Source organism: Taudactylus pleione, unplaced genomic scaffold (genome assembly GCF_031769625.1).
Source record: "Taudactylus pleione unplaced genomic scaffold, aTauple2 ptg000333l, whole genome shotgun sequence".
Lineage (NCBI taxonomy): Eukaryota > Metazoa > Chordata > Amphibia > Anura > Myobatrachidae > Taudactylus > Taudactylus pleione.
The window spans coordinates 8,757,799-8,778,805 of NW_028284734.1; the positions used below are offsets into that span (position 1 = coordinate 8,757,799).

A 21,007-nucleotide genomic window follows, 5' to 3' on the forward strand; every position below is an offset into this window, starting at 1 on the left:
ATCATACGTCATCTCCGCTATTTATTTGATTAATCGAGTACATCGAAAGGCATATGAACTGCTCGCTATTCTTGTGGTAGCATTTTCCTACCGCAATCATGCGAGCAGTTCAGGCTAAGAGACAACCAAGTGACGTGGTCGATAACGCTGCTTTGTTAATTATGCACACCCTTAAAACGCCCGTTTTGACCTTTTGGCACGCCTGCGTTCGGATCTCCACTCCCCGTTTTCAAGCACCTTCCCCTGTTTCCACCCACAAACGCCTCATCCTGTCACTCAAATTAGCAGGCACTCGATATTTTGCGAGGACACGATTTCTGACCGCACTGACTGGTTGGCGCATGCGTATTACGACCCATATGCATGCGCAAATGTGCGAACATCGCTCGGAGCGAGCGGCCGCTTACGAGCGGCTCTGAATCAGGCCCTGACAGCGTTATCCAGAGCCGGATTTAGACTTCATGGGGCCTTAGGCAAGATACCAATTTGGGGCCCCCCTCACTCAAACAATTCATAGCACTATATGTGAGTTCCGATTTCATGCCCATTACATAATTTTTTATTTTTCCTCCTGTGCCTATAGAAAATATATTATAATGTGTCTACACATTTTGCAATATGAGTCAGGGCTGCCAAATATGAGTTCGCAGGACTAGGGCATGTTAAGATGCATTTGGGACAGGACAAGATTATAGATATGTAAGCTCTCACAAGCAGGGCCCTCTTCCCTCATGTGCTTTTCCTTCATATACCTATATGATTTCCTTCAAATACCTATATGATCATATATGCCATACCCCCTTGGTCTCTGCTGCCCTGATGCAGGAACATTTATAAAGTTTGTCCTTGTCCTGCTATGTCTTGAACTGTAAGTCACGGCTTTCTTGTATTGCTAATTTGTTTATATACTCTGTTAGGTGCTGCAGAACCCTTGTGGCACCATATAAATAAAGGTTTTATATATATATATATATATAAATATATATATATATGCAGTTCAATGACCAATGGCACTCTCCTCCGTAGGCCAGCTTGTGAATCTGGATATACATACAACAGAATTCAGCGGCACTCAGCGTGAAAAACGACAGGAGACAGTGGGCCTGATACAGCAAGGTACGCACGCTAGCAGATGCACACACCCAGCCACTGCGAGTATCTGCTAATCAATGCATAAGTGCGCAGACCGCAAGAAGCAGATACCCAGCAAAACATAAAGCCGCCCACCTCTGCCGTGATTGACAGCATAAACGTAGGGAACATTGAGTGCCATCGAAGCTGCGTAAAAGCTAAGGGTAGACCTGACATGCCGCAGGCGCAGGGAGGCGCCTGGGCAGCGTGCGGTACCGCTGAGAGTAATTTATGCACATCCCCATAATGGCGTGCGAACGGCCTGCGTTCGGCCGACCAACCCCCTGTCCCCACTCACAAATGGCACTCCCTGTCAATCAACATCGGAGGTCTCTGCAGGCTCCCTGCGTACTCTAATGGAGCACTAACCATACGCAGCAACCTGTGCATGCAATGCGATGCATACGCATGCACAGAATGAAAACATCGGCTGAGTGCGTGCGTTCTCTCACTTGCGTTGCTTGCTGAACTTTTTTACCTTTTACTCCAAAATATATTTAGATATGCCGACGTTACCCCCTTGATTTGAAAGGAAGGAAATCATATAGTAGTGCCCCCATATAATGCCCCTGTAGTAGTGCCCCCATATAATGCCCCTGTAGTAGTGCCCCCATATAATGCCCCTGTAGTGCCGCTTGTACAAAAAAACACTTACCTTAATCCCCGTTCCTGCATCCGCCGCCGTCCTGTCCGCCCGGCTGCTCCTCGGAACTATGGGAGAGACGTCATGACATCTCTCCCATAGTGCGCATGGAGAGAGCCGGAAGCTGGAGTTCAGAAGAGAACTCCAGCCTTCGGATAACGCGGCGCTGCTGGGAAGGAGCCGGGCACCCACTGGTAAGAACATCTCAGCGGGCGTACGGCTTAGAGCCTTCTTGTGGCACAGCCGGGCATGTATATGAATCATTCTATATTATAGAATGATTCATATGCATGCCCGGCTGTCCATCCATTACCCCCAGGGATTTCATTTTTACCCCATGTGGGGTAATTTACCCCTGTTCCCTGACCACTGTTTTAATGGGAGTAATACATTTTCCTCATTATTCTGGTGTGTGTGTGTGTGTACATATATAGATAGATATATATCATCTAGTGACATTGTAAAAACTGTGCATATATCACAGCAGGTGTCACTAGAGCTAGATACACACATTCATATTATATGCACACTATAAATATATATTTATAGTGTGTATATGATACAGGGTTGCCTACCTTTAATATTCTCTTCCCGGGAGAAGCCTGGGTAAAAGAAGCAGCAGCGGGCCGACGGGGGCGGGGCTTGACGATTCGCGTCATTAAGCCCCGCCCCCTCGCGGTAAAATTGTCGCGATTGGGCACAATTTACATAGGGGGCAGGGCCAAATGCTGTGATTCATGCAGAATCACAGCTTAAGCCCCGCCCCCTTCACGGAGATCCGCGATTGCCGCGGGTATTCTCCTAATTCTGCCCACTTCACTAGGAAGTGGGCAGAATGCGGGAGAAATGCCTACCCTTCCGGGGGTGCGGGGGGTTACCCGAAAAATCGGGAGCCTCCCGCGAAAACCGGGAGGGTAGGCATGTATGATATGATATGAATATGCGTCTTGCCCTAGTGACACCTGCTATGATATATGCACAGTTTTTACAATGTCACTAGATTTTATATATATACAGATGTGTCCACATACACCTTTGTGAAAATTGAGCCATGGCCTGCCATTCATGGCATCAGATAACCAGCCGTGCCAAGATATACATGTCGGGACATGTGTAAGGAGGCTGAAATTTAGTGTAGTACCACTTTTCAGACAGCAGGTGGCATTTTTAGAAAAGTATACTGTGGCTGCCTAAGTAGAAAGCTGAAGAGGAAGATCCAATACAGTAAGCTGCCTCCCATTGCAGTGCCAGACAGGCTTACAAAATTTCCTGCATACTTTGGCTACGTATACAGTAAAAAGTCCTACAGAATAGAAAATAGCACTTGGAAATATAGCACCATTTTTCATATACTAAAAAAAAAACTATTGCTATATTTCTAGCTGGATCTAGAACAGAAGCTGTCAGTTCATACTTGCCTACTTTTGGAAAAGCATTTCAGGGAGATTGTGAAAGCAGCACCTATGAGCGCGTGTTACAGTGGGCGTGTACTGATAGATCTGAGAGGCGTGTCCTAAACCTGACTTACATTCAAATGTAAACCAGCTCAAAAGCAGTTAGTAAGATCTGTTTGTTGATGAAAACACACTAATACTTTTCAGAAATTCATAGGGATCATTGTGCCTTATAATAACCAATGCAAGGAAAAGACACTAATGATCCCATTTGAATGTATATATCTCTGTTTTTTAATATAACAGCTTCACAATGGGGGTAAGGATGAAATGAGGGAGATTGCTAGACTCTTCAGGGAGACAGGGACATTGCTACTATTTCAGGGAGTCTCCCTGACAATGAGGGAGAGTTGGCAAGTATGTGTCAGTTTCAGGTCATTTTCACTTTGTAAGAGGTAAAAGACTTCACTATTTGCCTGTACGTGTTATAGCGTAGTGGTAAGGTGACTGCACATAACACCAGAAAATTAGGGTTTGAATCTCAGTGTAAACCTATTTTTTTCTCAAAAAATAAATTTTTATGATTCAATATATATATAGCATAATTCAAAAACTGACCATCTGTAATATACTATATGTTTATGTCCTTCTCCAGGTAAACCCTTTGCTTTTCTCAACACAGAGGGGAGGGGGGAGGAATTCATTTTGTAAGGGCTGCACATTTTCCACAGACAGACAACAAACCACATTTTCATGAGACACTTTTGTATATTGACACAGAAGCACGGATGGAATCAGTGAGACCCCTCTGTGCGGCTATGTATTTCAATTCCATGCTACATGCATCTGGGTCATTGACACAGAGCATAGACGGGATCAGAGAGACCCGTCTGTGTTGCTGTGGTAAAAAAAAAAAACCTGTGAAAACAAATAAATAAAAAAATGGCATGCCCCCCCTCCACAAAAGAGCCCTGAGCTTTTAGTGACCCAGTGCTGGTTTTGATTAAATACAGGGGACAAATGACATAGAGGTCCCCTGTACTTAAGCACAACAAGCACTAGGCTAGTCAGAACCAGCTCTGGTTGCAAAAATATGGGGACAAACGACATAGGGACAGTGTGCCACTAGCACTGGGCACTGATCTGATTTTGGAAATATAGGGGGAAAAAATTAGTAGGGTCCCCCTGTAAAATTCAGAACCAGCACCAGACTTTTTCTAGTGAGGGGACTAATGCCACAGCCAGGGGAGCCCTTTCACTGGACCCCCTGTCAAAGCATTAACCTGACCGCTAATTAGCCCAGGCCGGGGATCCCAGGGGAGCTAAGGACCCCCCAATCAGAGCCAACTCTTGGGATGTTCGACCAGTGCGGTCGAACAAGGGCGCCGACCCATAGAGGGTGCTTGGATCTCTCTGCCTGCCCCAGATCCCTAACCCGAGGCAAAACCTCGCGATCCCACTCTTGGGTCGCGAGGTTGTGGGGTCACGAGGTTTTGTATTGAGCGGGCTTAATGCTGATTGGCTGAGAGAGCCTTACGTCACAGCTCTCAGCCAATCAGCGTTAAGCCCAATTAATATGCACACAGGAAGCAAAATAAGATGGCGCCCACCATCCCCCGCTGCCCTACACCGCTTGTACCCCCGATTGCCGACACTGCCGGCACCCCACTGGCAGCATCCCCCGCTGCTGACACCACCACTGCCGACATTCCTGCACTGCTGCCCCAGGTACTGAGATCACAGTCAGCGACCCTCACACTGCCAACACTGCCAGCACTCCCACACTGTGGACACCGCCAGCACCCCTGCACTGCCGACACTGTCAGCACTCATGCACTGAGGACACCGCTGGCACCCCCTCTCTGCCAAAATTGCCATCACCCTGCATTGAGAACACCACTACACTGCCAACACAGTCAGCAAACCTGCACTGAGGACACTGCTGGCACCCTTGCACTGCCGACATCGCCAGTACCCTTCAGTGAGGACACTGCCAGCACCACAGCACTGCCATTCCATGTACTGAGGACATCGTCAGCAACCCCCACACTGCCGACACAGCCAGCAAATCTACACTGAGGACACTACTGGCACCCCCACTCTGCCGACATCGCCAGCACCCTGCATTAAGAACACCCCTGTACTGCCAACACAGTCAGCAAACCTGCACTGAGGACACTGCTGGCACCCCCGCACTGCCAACATCGCTGGTACCCTACACTGAGGACACTGTCAGCACTGCAGCATGGCCAAACCACATGCTGAGGACACTGTCAGCAACCCCTACAATGCCGATGCAGCCAGCAAACCTGCACTAAAGACACCACTGGCACTGCCGACATCATTAGTACCCTTCATTGAGGACACTGCCAACACCAATGCACCAATTCCATGTACTGAGGACACTGTCAGCAACCCTGCTATGCCAACACTGCTGTCACAGTATGTTCACTATTGGTGTATCCAACCCACACTGTATAACACACTGTATCCATTCCATATTGGAAATTGGAAGATGAACTGCCACATGTTAGTGTCGCCCACTGTGTCACTTAGCTTAGGGCCTGATTCAGAGCTGAACGCTCTGACCAGAGTGCTCGCTCTGAATCAGGGCCCTCCTCCATGAAAATGGAGCGGCCTCCTGGCCGCTCGCATAGCTGTGGGTGACCACCCACAGCATATGTGAGCGGCCAAAAAGATGGTCGCAATGGTCTTGACCATCGCGACCATCGGACTTGCGACGGAGACCCTGCGGTAGGGTCTCCCTGCCACAAGCCCTGGAGTGATTTTGGTTCTATCAGAGCCAAAATCACTCCCACTGACATAACTAGTGATGTCAGTGGGGCCGGCTTCAGATGGTAGGCATTCCCTCCGTCTGGTAGGCACACCCCCGGCACGCCCACCAAAGGGGGCGTGCTGTCAATCAACATCGACAGCACGCCCCCTTTGGTGCGAGACCCGGAGTGATGGAAAGCCCGTCGCTCTCCGGGTCTCGCGAATGCGCACGACGGAGCTCCCTCTGTCGTGTGCATGCGCAGTAGGGAACATCGACCCGCTTGCGAGCGTACTGCCGCTCGCGAGCGGGTCTGAATGACCCCCTTAGTCAGCAAGCTAGCTGGATGCAACCTTTTGGCCTTAACAAGATGAAAAATATAATATTGTGAGGTGGTCAAAATTGATTGGAAATGACTGTAAATAGATGTTATTGAGGTTAATAATACTGTAGGAACAAAAACAAGCCCATAAAACCAGGGTAGATCCAGATCCAAAACACGACGGTGGGCGCACATCTCTCTCTCTCTATATATATATATATATATATAGCAACTGACATACTGTGTATACTTTACTGTAATAACAAAGTGGAAAACAAAACATTGTGCTTCCAGCTACATTACTGGTCTATGAATGTACAATATAACCATGGAAAATGAGTACAGTTTTGGGAGGATGGTAGGGACTGAAAGTACAAAAGTGTCTCTAGACACAAAGGGCAACATTAATGAGTAGTAACAACACACAGGGGGAGGGCTAATGAAAACGTGATTTGTTGTCTGTGTAAAAAGTGCAGCCTTTACAAATGAATTCCTCCTCCCTCCCCCTCTGTATTGAGGCAAACAATGAGCAGGGTTATTCTGAAAAAGGACATGAACACACTGTAAATTACTGATGGGCAGTTTTTGAATTATAATGTATATCTAGAACCAGTACTGTATATAAAATATCGAGCCATATTTTCAGGGGGAAATTTCTACACTAAGAAATCACTACACACACATGCCGTCCTCACTGACTCAGATCCCCACATAGTGTACACGGTGTTCACAGCCTCTACTTGAAATATGATATTATTCTAAAAAGTTTTATTATTATTACAATAATATTATTGATATTATTATATTATTGAATTATACAAATTTATTTTTGGAGCAAAAAAAAAAAATTTTTACTCTGGGATTCAAACCCTAACTGCCAGGTGTGATGTGCAGTGACTTTACCACTATGCCACAATACTGGTGGAGGGGAAGTACAGAATCTGTCTTTTCAGGAACAGATGACAGTTTCCTAGTTACAGTTTTTTTGGTACTAGTACAGTGTTTCAGCGGCTAGTACAGTGATATAGCCGCAAGTGCATATAAGCCCATTTAATATTCACACAGGAGGCAAAAGAAGATGGCGTCCGTCATCACCCGCTGCATGACACCGCCTGCACACTCGCTGCTGACACAGCCGGGTCCCCACTGGCAGCATCCCCTGCTGCTGACACCACCACTGCCGACACTGCCAGCACCCCTGCACTGCTGCCCCATGTACTGAGGACACCGATAGTGACCCCCACACTGCCGACACTGCTGGTACTCCTACACTGAGGACACCACCAACACCCCTGCACTGCTGACACTGTCAGCACACAGGCACTGAGGACACTGCTGGCTCCCCTGCTCTGCCGACACCACCGGAACCCTGCATTGAGAACACCCCTGCACTGCCAACACAGTCAGCAAACCTGCACTGAGGACACTACTGGCACCCCTGCTCTGCCGACATTGCCAGCACCCTGCATTGAGAACACCCCTGCACTGCCAACACAGTCAGCAAACCTGCACTGAGGACACCGCTGGCACCCCCGCACTGCCAACATCGCCGGTACCCTTCACTGAGGACACTGCCAGCACCACAGCACTGCCATTCCATGTACTTAGGACACTGCCAGCAACCCCTGCACTGCTGACACAGCCAGCAAACCTGCACAAAAGACACCACTGGCACTGCCTACATCGCCAGTACCCTTCACTGAGGACACTGCCAGCACCGCAGCACTGCCATTCCATGTACCGAGGACACCGTCGGCAACCCCTGCACTGCCGACATAGCCAGCAAACCTGCACCAAAGATACCACTGGCACCCCAGCACTGCTGACATCGCCAGTACCCTTCACTGAGAACACTGCCAGCATCACAGCACTGCCATTCCATGTACTGAGGACACCACTGGCAACCCCTGCACTGCCGACACAGCCAGCAAACCTGCACTGAAGGACACCACTGGCACTGCCTACATCGCCAGTACCCTACACTGAGGACACTGCCAGCACCGCAGCACTGCCATTCCATGTACTGAGGACACCGTCAGCAACCCCTGCACTGCCGACATAGCCAGCAAACCTGCACCAAAGATACCACTGGCACCCCATCACTGCTGACATCGCCAGTACCCTTCACTGAGGACACTGCCAGCATCGCAGCACTGCCATTCCATGTACTGAGGACACCACCGGCAACCCCTGCACTGCCGACACAGCCAGCAAACCTGCACTGAAGACACCACTGGCACTGCCTACATCGCCAGTACCCTACACTGAGGACACTGCCAACACCACAGCACTGCCATTCCATGTACTTAGGACACTGCCAGCAACCCCTGCACTGCCAACACAGCCAGCAAACCAGCACAAAAGACACCACTGGCACTGCCTACATCGCCAGTACCCTTCACTGAGGACACTGCCAGCACCGCAGGACTGCCATTCCATGTACTGAGGACACCGTCAGCAACCCCTGCACTGCCAACACAGCCAGCAAACCTGCACCAAAGATACCACTGGCACCCCAGCACTGCTGACATCACAAGTACCCTTCACTGAGGACACTGCCAGCAACGCAGCACTGCCATTCCATGTACTGAGGACACCACCGGCAACCCCTGCACTGCCGACACAGCCAGCAAACCTGCACTGAAGACACCACTGGCACTGCCTACATCGCCAGTACCCTACACTGAGGACACTGCCAGCACCACAGCACTGCCATTCCATGTACTGAGGACACCATCAGCATCCCCTGCACTGCCGACACAACCAGCAAACCTGCACTAAAGACACCACTGGCACTGCCGACATCGCCAGTACCCTACACTGAGGACACTGTCAGCACCGCAGCACTGCCATTCCATGTACTGAGGACACTGTCAGCAACCCCTGCACTGCCGACATAGCCAGCAAACCTGCACGGAAGATACCACTGGCACCCCAGCACTGCCGACATTGCCAGTACCCTTCACTGAGGACACTGCCAGCACCACAGCACTGCCATTCCATGTACTGAGGACACCATCAGCATCCCCTGCACTGCCGACACAACCAGCAAACCTGCACTAAAGACACCACTGGCACTGCCGACATCGCCAGTACCCTACACTGAGGACACTGTCAGCACCGCAGCACTGCCATTCTATGTACTGAGGACACAGTCAGCAACCCTGCACTGCCAACACAGCCAGCAAACCTGCACTAAAGACACCGCTGGCATCCCCGCTCTGCTTACAACGCAAGTACCCTGCACTGAGGATACTGCCAGCACCACAGCACTGCCATTCCATATACCGAGGACACCGTCAGCAACCCTGCTCTGCTGACACTGCTGTCATAGTAAGAGCACTATTGGTGTATCCAACCCACACTGTATAACACACTGTATCCATGTTGGATATTGGAAGCTGAACTGCCACATGTTGCCACTGTATCACTTAGCGTAGTCAGCCAGCTAGCTGGATGCAACCTTTTGGCCTTAACTAGATGAATAAAATAATATTGTGAGGTGGTCAAAATTGATTGGAAATTACTGGAAATAAATGTTATTGAGGTTAATAATACTGTAGGAACAAAAACAGGCCCATTTTATGTGATTTTAACTGTTTTTATGATATTTTAAGAAAAAATCCAAAACCAAAACACGAGGGTCGGCACACATGAGAGAGAGAGAGAGAGAGAGAGAGAGAGAGAGAGAGTGCAACTGACATACTGTGTTTACTTCTTGTAGCTCAGGGGTTCTCAAACTTTTTTGCTCTGGGACCCCCGTCAAACAATAAAAATGATTACACGACCCCAGCAAGTTACTGCAGAATGACTGCCACACATGCGTGGTCAGCAGACCGCTCATGCACAGTAGCACTATGGAGATGCAAAACTGAAGTGAGGTATCTGCTAATGCAGGGGCAGAACTATGGGAGACAATGGAGGTGCCTCCTCTTTTGCCCACAATATAGTCACCCCACTTAAGAAGCACTGAGTGACGGGGAGGCAGAGGGTGTTGAGTGACGGAGAGGCAGTGGGTGGCAGGTAGAAGCAAAGGATGGCAGTGGGTGAGGGGGAGGCAGTGGGTGGCAGTGAGAAGCAGTCGGTGACAGGGGGAGGAAGTGGGTGAAATAGAGAGGTAGTGGGTGGCAAGGAGTAGCAAAGGGTGTCAGGGAAGACAGTGGGTGACTGGGGAGGCAAAGGGTGACATAGGAGGCAGTGGGTAATGGAGAACGAGTGGCTCACATGGGGAGGCAGAGGATGACAGAGAGAGACAGAGGGTGGTGGGGGGAGACAGATCATGGCATGGAAAGGCAGAGAGTGACTGGGGAGGCAATAGGTGACATAGGAGGCAGTGAGTAATAAGGCATTGGTTGACAGGGGAAGGCAGAGGGTGTCGGTGGGTGACAGAGAGGCAGGGAGAAGCAGAGGATGGCAGTGGGTGGCAAGGAGCAGCAAAGGGTGGCAGGGAAGACAGTGAGTGACTGGGGAGGTAGTGGGAGGCTAAGGGTGACATAGGACACAGTGGGTAACAGGGAGAACCAGTGGGTGACAGGGGGATGTAGTAGATGAGAAAGACAGAGGGTGCAGTGCGTTTCAAGGGGGAGGCAGTGGATGACAGGGGGGAGGCAATGGGTTTTTAATTAAAAAAAAAATTTCTGTTCCCCCCCCCTCCAGTTCCCACACTGTGTGCTCCCCTGTTCCCTCATAGGGTCTGTGCTCGGCACTCCCCTCATTCCTCCTCCTGGTGAAGTTTCTTCTCCCTACACAGCAATCAACACATTCTGTGTCCTCCCACCCTGGCAGCAGCGGTCCCCCAGGCTGCACCTACTTAACATCTGCACAGACTGCAGAGAGAGTCTAGCAGCTGGCTCCTCTGAATCTGTCTGCTGCTGAGGCTTGCTGCCTGTGTGTCAGTTTCTGCTGCTGGGCAGGAGGACAAGAGATGCTGAGCACTGGGGTGGGACGGGGCTGCCTGCTGACTCCTCGGATCTCTCAGCCAGTGATCCGAGGAGTCTGAAATAACAGACAGTTCAACTGGTTTCATTCTCCTCAGAGGGGTCATCAACCTCACCCCATGTGAGTCGCGACCCCAAGCTGAGATGGCCGCGACCCACTTTGAGGTCACGACCCACAGTTTGAGAACTGCTGTTCTAGCTACATTACTGGTCAAATAATGTACAATATAACCATGGAAAATGAGTACTATTTTGGGAGGAAGCGATGGGCCAAAAGTACAAAAGTGTCTCAATACACAAAGGGCAACATTAATGAGTACTAACAACACACAGGGGGAGGGCTACTGAAAACTTGATTTGTTGTCTGTGGAAAATGTGCAGCCTTTACAAATGAATTCCTCCTCCCCCCTCTGTGTTGAGACAAGCAATGGGTTAATCTGAAAAAGGACATTAACATACTGTAAATTACTGATGGCCAGTTTTTGAATTATAATGTATATCTAGAACCAGTACTGTATATGAAATATCAAGCCATATTTTCAGGGGGAAATTTCTACAGTAAGAAATCACTACACAAACATGCCGTCCTCACTGACTCAGATCCCCACAGCCTCTAGATGAAATATGATATTATTCTAAAAAGTTTTATTGTTATTACAATAATAATATTGATATTATTATATTATTGAATTATATAAATTTAAAAAAATGTTTACACTGGGATTCAAACCTTAACTGCCAAGTGTGATGTGCAGTGACTTTACCACTATGCCACAATACTGGTGGATGGGAAGTACAGAATCAGTCTTTTGAGGAACTGATGACAGTTTCCTAGTGAGTTTTTTTGGTGCTAGTACAGTGTTTCAGCGGCTAGTACAGTGATTTAGATGCAAATGCATATTGCACCTTAACATAAACACTCCTCAAAACTCCTTGTTTGCCCTCTATTAAAATCCAAAGGAGACCACTACTTTATCTTTGCTACATAGGTTGAACACTATTAAGTGCTACATTACATGATACACTGGCCACCCAGTGGTGAAAGTATGAATTGCACTTTTGCTGCACTGCAGATAGCACGGCACAACAATATACTGTACACTCAGGTGCATAAATATTGGGACATTGACAGAATTTTCATATTTTGGCCTCTATTCACCACCACAATGGCTTTGAAATGAAACAAACAAGATGTGCTTTAACTGCACACTTTCAGATTAAATTTGAGGGTAATTACATCCAAATCAGGTGAACGGTGTAGGAATTACAACGGTTTCTATATGTGCCTCCCACTTTTTAAGGGGCCAAAAGTAATGAGACTATCAACTCAAAAGTTATTTCATGGACAGGTGTGGGCTATTCCCTCGTTATTTCATTATCAATTAAGCAGGTAAAAGGTCTGGAGTTGATTCTAGGTGTGACATTTGCATTTGGAATCAGTTGCTGTCGACTCTCAATATGAGATCCAAAGAGCTGTTACTATCAGTGAAGCAAGCCATCATTAGGCTGAAAAATCAAAACAAACCCATCAGAGAGATAGCAAAAACATTAGGTGTGGCCAAATCAACTGTTTGGAACATTCTTAAAAAGAAAGAACGCACCGGAGAGCTCAGCAACACCAAAAGACCAGGAAGACCACGGAAAACAACTTTGGTGGATGACAGAAGAATTATTTCCCTGGTGAAGAAACACCCCTTCACATCAGTTGGCCAAATCAAAAACACTCTCCAGGAGGTAGGTGTATATGTGTCAAAGTCACTTCACAAGAGTGAATATAGAGGGTTCACCGCAAGATGTAAACCATTAGTGAGCCACAAAAACAGGAAGACCAGATAAAAGTTTGCCAAACAACATCTAAAAAAGCCATTACAGTTCTGGAACAACATCCTATGGACAGATGAGACAAAGATCAACTTGTACCAGAGTGATGGGAAGAGAAGAATATGGAGAAGGAAAGGAATTGCTCATGATCCAAAACATACCACCTCATCAGTGAAGCATGGTGGTGGTAGTGTCATGGCATGGGCATGTATGGCTGCCAATGCAACTGGTTCCCTTGTATTTATTTATGATGTGACTGCTGACAAAAGCAGCAGAATGAATTCTGAAGTGTTTCGGGCAATATTATATGCTCATATTCAGTCAAATGCTTCAGAACTCATTGGACGGCGCTTCACACTGCAGATGGACAATGACCCGAGGCATACTGCAAAAGCAACCAAAGAGTTTTTTAAGGCTAAAAAATTGAATGTTATGCAATGGCCAAGTCAATCCCCTGACCTGAATCCGATTGAGCATGCATTTCACTTGATGAAGACAAAACTGAAGGGAAAATGCCCCAAGAACAAGCAGGAACTGAAGACATTTGCAGTAGAGGCCTGGCAGAGCATCACCAGGGATGAAACCCAGCGTCTTGTGATGTCTATGCGTTCTAGACTTCAGGCTGTAATTGCCTGAAAAGGATTTGCAACAAAGTATAAAACAGTGAAAGTTAGATTTAGGATTGTTTAGTTTGTCCCATTACTTTTGGCCCTTTAAAAAGTGGGAGGCACATATAGAAACCGTTGTAATTCCTACACCGTTCACCTGACTTGGATGTAATTATCCTCAAATTAAATCTGAAAGTCTGCAGTTAATGCACATCTTGTTTGTTTCATTTCAAAGCCATTGTGTTAGTGAATAGAGTCCAAAATATGAAAATTCTGTCAATGTCCCAATATTTATGCACCTGACTGTATGAGAATTGATGTCATGCCAAATTGAGAGCCATGGCAGTTTTCAGAAAGGTGTATGTGGACACATCTGTATATATATATATATATATATATATAATCCTCCTGTAATGAATATGTACAGTATATGGAGCCAAGCCAAATGTGTATACATTACTAACAAATATGACCAGTACCTGTGTGCTGTCATTCGCGCTGACACTGTCACTGTGGTGACAGAGAGGCTGATGTACCTGCTGGGGCCGTCACGCGGTAACTCATGCAGTGCTCCTCTGGGAGCGCTGTGAATGGGTGATTACTGCAGGCAAAGGGGCTCATCCACAGGCCCCTTGGGTCCCGCCGTTCCCTAGGCGAGTGCCTAGGATGCCTAGTGGGAAATCCGGCCCTGGCGTTATCATACTAAACGGAGCCGCTGGGGAGGTCATGGGTGGGTGAATCCCACAATATCACCGGAGAGGCTGTGTGCTGACTAGCCATGCTGGATGTGTGCACGCTGACAGCCTGGTGCCTCTTAGCTGGAAAGTAATGCAGCTGGTGATGAGGCTTTGAGAACCGGGAACAGGAACAGTAAAACTCCAGTTCAGAGCAAAGATCCACGTGATGCCGCTGGTAACACTGTAGATGGAGAATGCCATCAGACAGACAACACAGGGAGAGTGGCTAGAGGATTATCTTGGCCAATTGGGAGCCGCTCAGGGCAGGCTGCCGGCGGCGATTGACTGGGGACACTGGTGGTGTCAGAATCGGGGAAATCAGCCTGCAACCCCCAAATAGATGCAGAAACATTGGGGATCAATGTAGTAGTGCCCGATTAGTCCTAATAAAACTGTTTGGGGTACTTAAGTTGGTACAATAGCCTCTAATTAGCGTCTTTGCACAAGTGGTGAAGAATGGCATTAAGCAGTTTTTTTTGGAGAAAATAAGTAGTCCTAGCAAATTTGGGGTACCTGAAAATAGGTGCAAGCATCTTTTAATGTCTCTAAAGTGAAAATTAAATTCCGCCCTCATAAAAGCACCTGCAATCCCAAAAACACTTGACCCGTTCTTAGAGCACTCCCAGAACTTTATTTCACTAGTTTGCAAACTTTTCCCCCCACTTTCAGCTTTTTAGCCCCCAAATTCAAAGTACTTTTTTAGGATGTTCTTAGCTTTTTTCCTGGCTTTTTTGACGCAGTTGTCCTTTGGGGGCTGTCCCAAGGGTTCTGAGTGTTTTGTACCCCCAAATTTAAATGTTGCACTTCTTTTCTCCTGCTATTCAGAGGCGAATCTTTTTCACCTATTACACTGCATTGACTTTCCACGTATGCGAAAAGCGGATTGGAATTGAATACGTAGATACGTTTCCGACTGGCGTAAAAGTCCCAATCGGTGATACTTTTTCACAGATCTCGGCTTTTTGCTTCTAATTGAATACGGGCCTATGTTGTAAATCTCTCCCACGCTGAAAAATTATGACATACAGAAAAATTCCTTTAAGATATAGATAACACTCTTGCGCAGTGGCTGTGTTATATGACATGTAACAAAGATCCTTTGGACCCAGAAGCTGCAATTGCATGGCGGCAATGTTCTAGTAATAGCCAATGGGATTTATCAGCTATGTAGTACACCGTTTAGACAATGTCCATCCTCTGTGTCATAAATTATTAAGGTTCCCATGAAAAAGTTATGTCATATAGTGCATAAGTGTCTGTCTTTGATAAAGGAACAGTTCTGAAAAGCATCTGTATCTAACTGAATAATGATCTGCTTTTAACCAATTGCCCGTTGGCAGAAATTATTAATGAGAGTCACCTACTTCAGTACATACGATCAGTAAGATTTCCCTCCATCTACTGTCAGCTCCCAGAGGTGGAGCTGATGAGATTACAGAAAGAAAAGAGGGAGAGAGGACAGATGAATTCATAAGTTACATTTTTAATGGATATAATCGGTCAACAAATCGATTAGTTTATTCAGTATCACCATTTCAAGATCAACATACATATATAATTCGAGAGTTTTGATTGGGTGAAAATATTATTCTATATGGTATTCAAAATATCTGCTACATGTACTGTATATATTCATTATTAGCAGCAGTTTGATTTATATTGATAGATTCTCCCTATTCATCAATATATGTATTTAGCAGGTAACTTGATAGTTTTTCAAATATACACTATTATAGCAGTAGCATATGCACAAGGTTCTAAATAAATGCAGAGATTTAGAAATGGAAATAGACAGCCTCCATTCTATTCAAATCCAGCCAAGCTACCTGGGCATGGGCAATACATTGCAGTGAATACTCAGTAGTCAAAGCTGGATGCCCTACTAAGAGGCATAGAAATATAATGCTCTTTTAGCAGATATGGGGGAATGATTCCCTTGGTGAGGATAGCCCTCACTATCTGCAGAGAATTATAGTGGAAGTGATAGAGTGTCAGTTACCTTGCTTCTTTCATGAGACCTGCCAAAGATATGTAAGTTTGCTGCTGAAAGACAGGGACCCGGTGTGCACACCCTAAGGCTTCCTTTCAAGTCCCTCCTAGGAAATTCTCTGAGAACCGGACCCACCCAAACTTTCAGATGTGAGCCGGGAACCGAGCTAGGCTTGGGTTTTCACGTCTGACTCATATCTGAAAATGTGGCAAAATGTGTCATCTTCCCGCTGTCGGATTCTCGCAGGTTTTGGATTATATAAAGGTCCCCGCGATCGGCGCCATTTTCACTACGGCTGTGGAGAGAGAAGCTAACAGACATAGTCAGTCACGGTCAGTCACTCAGTGTGTGTGTTCAGTCGGGGTCTTGGCCAGAAGGCTGCTGCTGTGTTGTCCATGAAGAGGCTTAGGCTGCAGTATATAAAGGGGGGCTTCCTTCAGAGGGTGCTGCAGCTGCTGTGTCACTTGTCCTGTCAATTAACTGTGGCTGCTGCTGTGCTTTAGTCCTGTCTATCAGGCTAGGGCTGCAGTCCATAAAGGGGTGCTGTGTCAATTAGGGGTGCTCTTCCCCAGTGTAGTAAAAAATAAAAGTTATTTTTTTTGTCAGTATGTGTGCATTAGTAACTTAGCTTCGTTATTAGTGACACTGCCGCACTTTATCATTCACGTATTTGTGACTCTGCATGTGGTCTGTCCGCACTCGGCAGGGGTGCTTAGTTGTCCATAAAAAAGGGGTGCTGTCTGTGTTGATAATCAAGGGGCTGCTGCCTTATTCAGGGGTGCTCTTCCAGAGTGTCCAAAAAAAAGTGGGGTTTTTTGTGTCTGTGCGTCAGCAACAAGGCTGTGCTATTATTCTACAGTGACAGTGCCGCAGTTTATCGTCCACGTATTTGTGACTCTGCAGGTGGTCTGTCTGCACTTGGCACGGGTGCTCTGTTGTCCATAAAAAAGGGGTGCTGCCTGTGTTGTTCATCAAGGGGCTGCAGCCTCATTCAGGAGTGCTGTTCCGCAGTGTCCAAAAAAATAAAAGTGCTTTTTTTGTTTGTGTGTGCGCGTTAGCAACTTAGCTGCGCTACTATTGTTTGGTGACACTGCTGGCCAGACTGCAGTTTGTTGTCCAGGTATTGTGACACTATAAGTCATTACGCAGTGTGTTATTCTTATTCATAAAAAATCTTGTGACACTGTAAGTGGTAGCGCAGTGTTTTACTCATAAAAAATCTTGTGAAACTGTAAGTGGCAGAGCAGTCTAATATTCAACTTTTCACTTCTTTCCTCAATCGTGAATAAATGATTAGTCTACACACCGACTACAAGACCACAACAAAGTGCTAAATAACATGCGTGATATATAAAACATAATGACATCACTGTAAGTGGCAGTGCAGTGTGTTATTCTTTTCTTATTCATAAATAATCTTGTGACACTGAGTGGTAGCGGAGTGTGTTATTCTTTTCTTATTCATAAAAAATCTTGTGACTCTAAGTAGCAGCGCAGTGTGTTCTTTTCTTATTCACAAATAATCTTGTGACACTACGTGGCAGCGCAGTGTGTTATTCTTTTCTTAGTCATAAAAAATCTTGTTACACTGTAGGTCATTTATACCACAGTGTAATATTTAAAATTGGTATGAATTGATGTGTGTGTTGTACCCCACTTCATTCGTGTATGTTGATATGGAGAACAATCAGTTGAGAGGAGAGCAGGAACCACATACTAGTGCTGGAGCTGCTGCTAGTGCCACTAGTCATGACGATACTAATCCATCTACATCATCTACTTAAGCCGATGCCCAAGGATATACAGGTCTTAAGTCAGGACATCTAAAATCAAAAACCAATCTTTTACAGTGGTCAAGAAAAAAACATCAAAGGGAAAGTTAGCTGCAGAAAGACATAAATTTGTCAATATGCCTTTCACCTCATGAAGTGGCAAGGAAAGGCTAAGGCCTTGGCCTTTATTTATGACTGGTGGTTCTGCCTTTTATGATGATGTAAGCACAAGTGAACATGCTACCATAGAAATTGAGGATGCTTCTGTGTAAGTGCACCAGGATCAGGGGAATATTTGTGTAGCTGACGCTAATAAGGATGTTGTTGATGAGAATGTTGTTTGTGTAAATCAGGCACCAGTGAAAGAAACAGGTATTGCCCATGATAAGGAAAAACCCATTGTCATGCCTGGGTACAAGACAAAAAATCCACTTCTTATGTGTGGAATAATTTCTACCCAAATCCGGACAACAAGGTAGGAACCTTAACCATCTAGGAATCTCCTCCCTGTTACATCATTTGCAGCGCATCCATCCAAAAAGATTTTGTGTTGACTCATCTGCATCAACAGTGGGTCTTTTGGGAAAGTTTAGTTATTTCTCGGCAGATACACTTGCTGGAGAAACTGAAGGAGAAGCCATAGCTGCATCAAATGCCACTTGAGCTGACAATTTGCTTACCAACAGCTCTTTGCATCTCTTCAGATCTGTGTCCGTTGGGAAGAAGAACACAACGTATGACTTAAACCTTATATCTTAAATCTTGCATTTGCTCTGTTTAGCTTGTCCACATATCTGTGGTTAAGTGGACAGTGGGTACAACGGCATTTTGGAGGCCACTAATTAAGTTTTTTTTAATGTCCCTGTACAGGTTGGGAATTGCTTTCCTAGTGAAGTGGAATCTTGATGGGATTTGGTAACGGGCACACAGGACCTCAATAAACTGTCTAAAACCCACTGAATTATTGGCAGATATTGGATGCACATCTAATACCAGCACAGATGTTATGGCGTCAGTGATCCACTATGCAACTGGGTGACTGTTGTCATACTTGCTCCCCCTTGCAAAGGATTGTTTAACAGTAAGTTGTTTTTAAAGTACTACTTATAGTCTTCCTGGCCCCCTTCTGGGATGAAAATCTACTCCCAGCAGCAGGCATAGTACTCAAGGATTCTTCTGGGGCAAGAACTGATGTGAATGAGTAAAATATTTTTTTGCAAATGCCTCCCCTCCCCTCCTCCCTCATAAATTTGATTTGGAATCAAAAAATTTAATTACATTTACTACTAATCAAATCTTCCTTTCCCTGCCTTCAACTACATACATACTCCAACTCCTTTAGGCCTCTTGAATAATAAAAAAAATTTTTCCCTGATGTACCATGTTGGAAGTTGAACTGCCACTGCAATCTTTGACATGCGGTTGCTGAATGCCAAAAGTGTCCAGAAATGTTTATGTCCACAGACAGCATCTCCTGCATGCCCCTTTAATTTAAAAAAAATATTCTGAACCACCAAGTTGATTTTGTGGGCAAAACAGGGGACATATTGTTCACCAGCGTTCTCCCCTCCTTCCTCATAAATTTTCTTCGGAATCAAAAATTTTTATAAAATTTACTACCAAACAACCCTTCCTGTCCCTGCCTTCAACTACATACATACTCCAACTCCCTCATGCCTCTTGATTAATGAAAACATATGTTTCCTTATGTGTCATATTGGAAGTTGAACTGCCACATGTTTGTGCCGCCCACTCCTGCCACTTAGATTAGTGAGCCAACTAGCTTAGAGCAAATTTTGGGCCTAAACCAGATGAAAACAATATTGTGATGTGGTCAAAATTGACTGGAAACGAGTGGAAATTAATGTTATTGAGGTTAATAATACTGTAGGAACCAAATAAATGTGATTTTAGCTGTTTTAATAAAATTTTTGAAAAAAAATACAGATCCAAAACCAAAACATGCAAGGGGTGGTTTTGTCAAAACCAAATCCAGATCCAAAACACAAGGAGATACAGATCCAAAACATGGTGGTCGGCACACATCCCTAGTTGCCACATACTCTATTTTCTACATTTGAAGTAGGGTTATTTAAAATCTTAAAGAACAGGTATGATGTGTTCTAGATATCTGTAGAAAATAAATATGACCTGTTTGAAGGAAATTGTGTAATGCACTTGTTGTAAGTAACTTAAGGCACTAATTTGTATATGATATTTGGGAGGAGTTCTACGGTAAGTCAGTATGTATATCATATATGGGAGGAGTACTACGGTAAGTCAGTATGTATATGATATATGGGAGGAGCACTACAGTAAGTCAGTATGTATATGATATATGGGAGGAGCACTATGGTAAGTCATTATGTACATGATATATGGGAGGAGCACTATGGTAAGTCAGTATGTATATGATATATGGGAGGAGCACTACGATAAGTCAGTATGTACATGACATATGGGAGGAGCACTACGGTAAGTCAGTATGTATATGATATATGGAAGGAGTACTATGGTAAGTCAGTATGTACATGATATATGGGAGGAGCACTACAGTAAGTCAGTATGTATATGATATATGGGAGGAGCACTACGGTAAGTCAGTATGTATATGATATATGGGAGGAGCACTACGGTAAGTCAGTATGTACATGATATATGGGAGGAGCACTACAGTAAGTCAGTATGTATATGATATATGGAAGGAGCACTACGGTAAGTCAGTATGTATATGATATATGGGAGGAGCACTACGGTAAGTCAGTATGTATATGATATATGCGAGGAGCACTACGGTAAGTCAGTATGTATATGATATATGGGACGAGCACTATGGTAAGTCAGTATGTATATGATATATGGGAGGAGCACTATGGTAA

General features: G+C 45.7%; 1 protein-coding gene across 1 annotated transcript in view; it reads right to left on the reverse strand.

Moving 5' to 3' along the window:
* The window catches only part of LOC148509028 (baculoviral IAP repeat-containing protein 1-like), a 196,413-nt gene that overhangs the window by 109,914 nt on the left and 65,492 nt on the right, over positions 1-21,007 (reverse strand). The window lies entirely within an intron of this gene.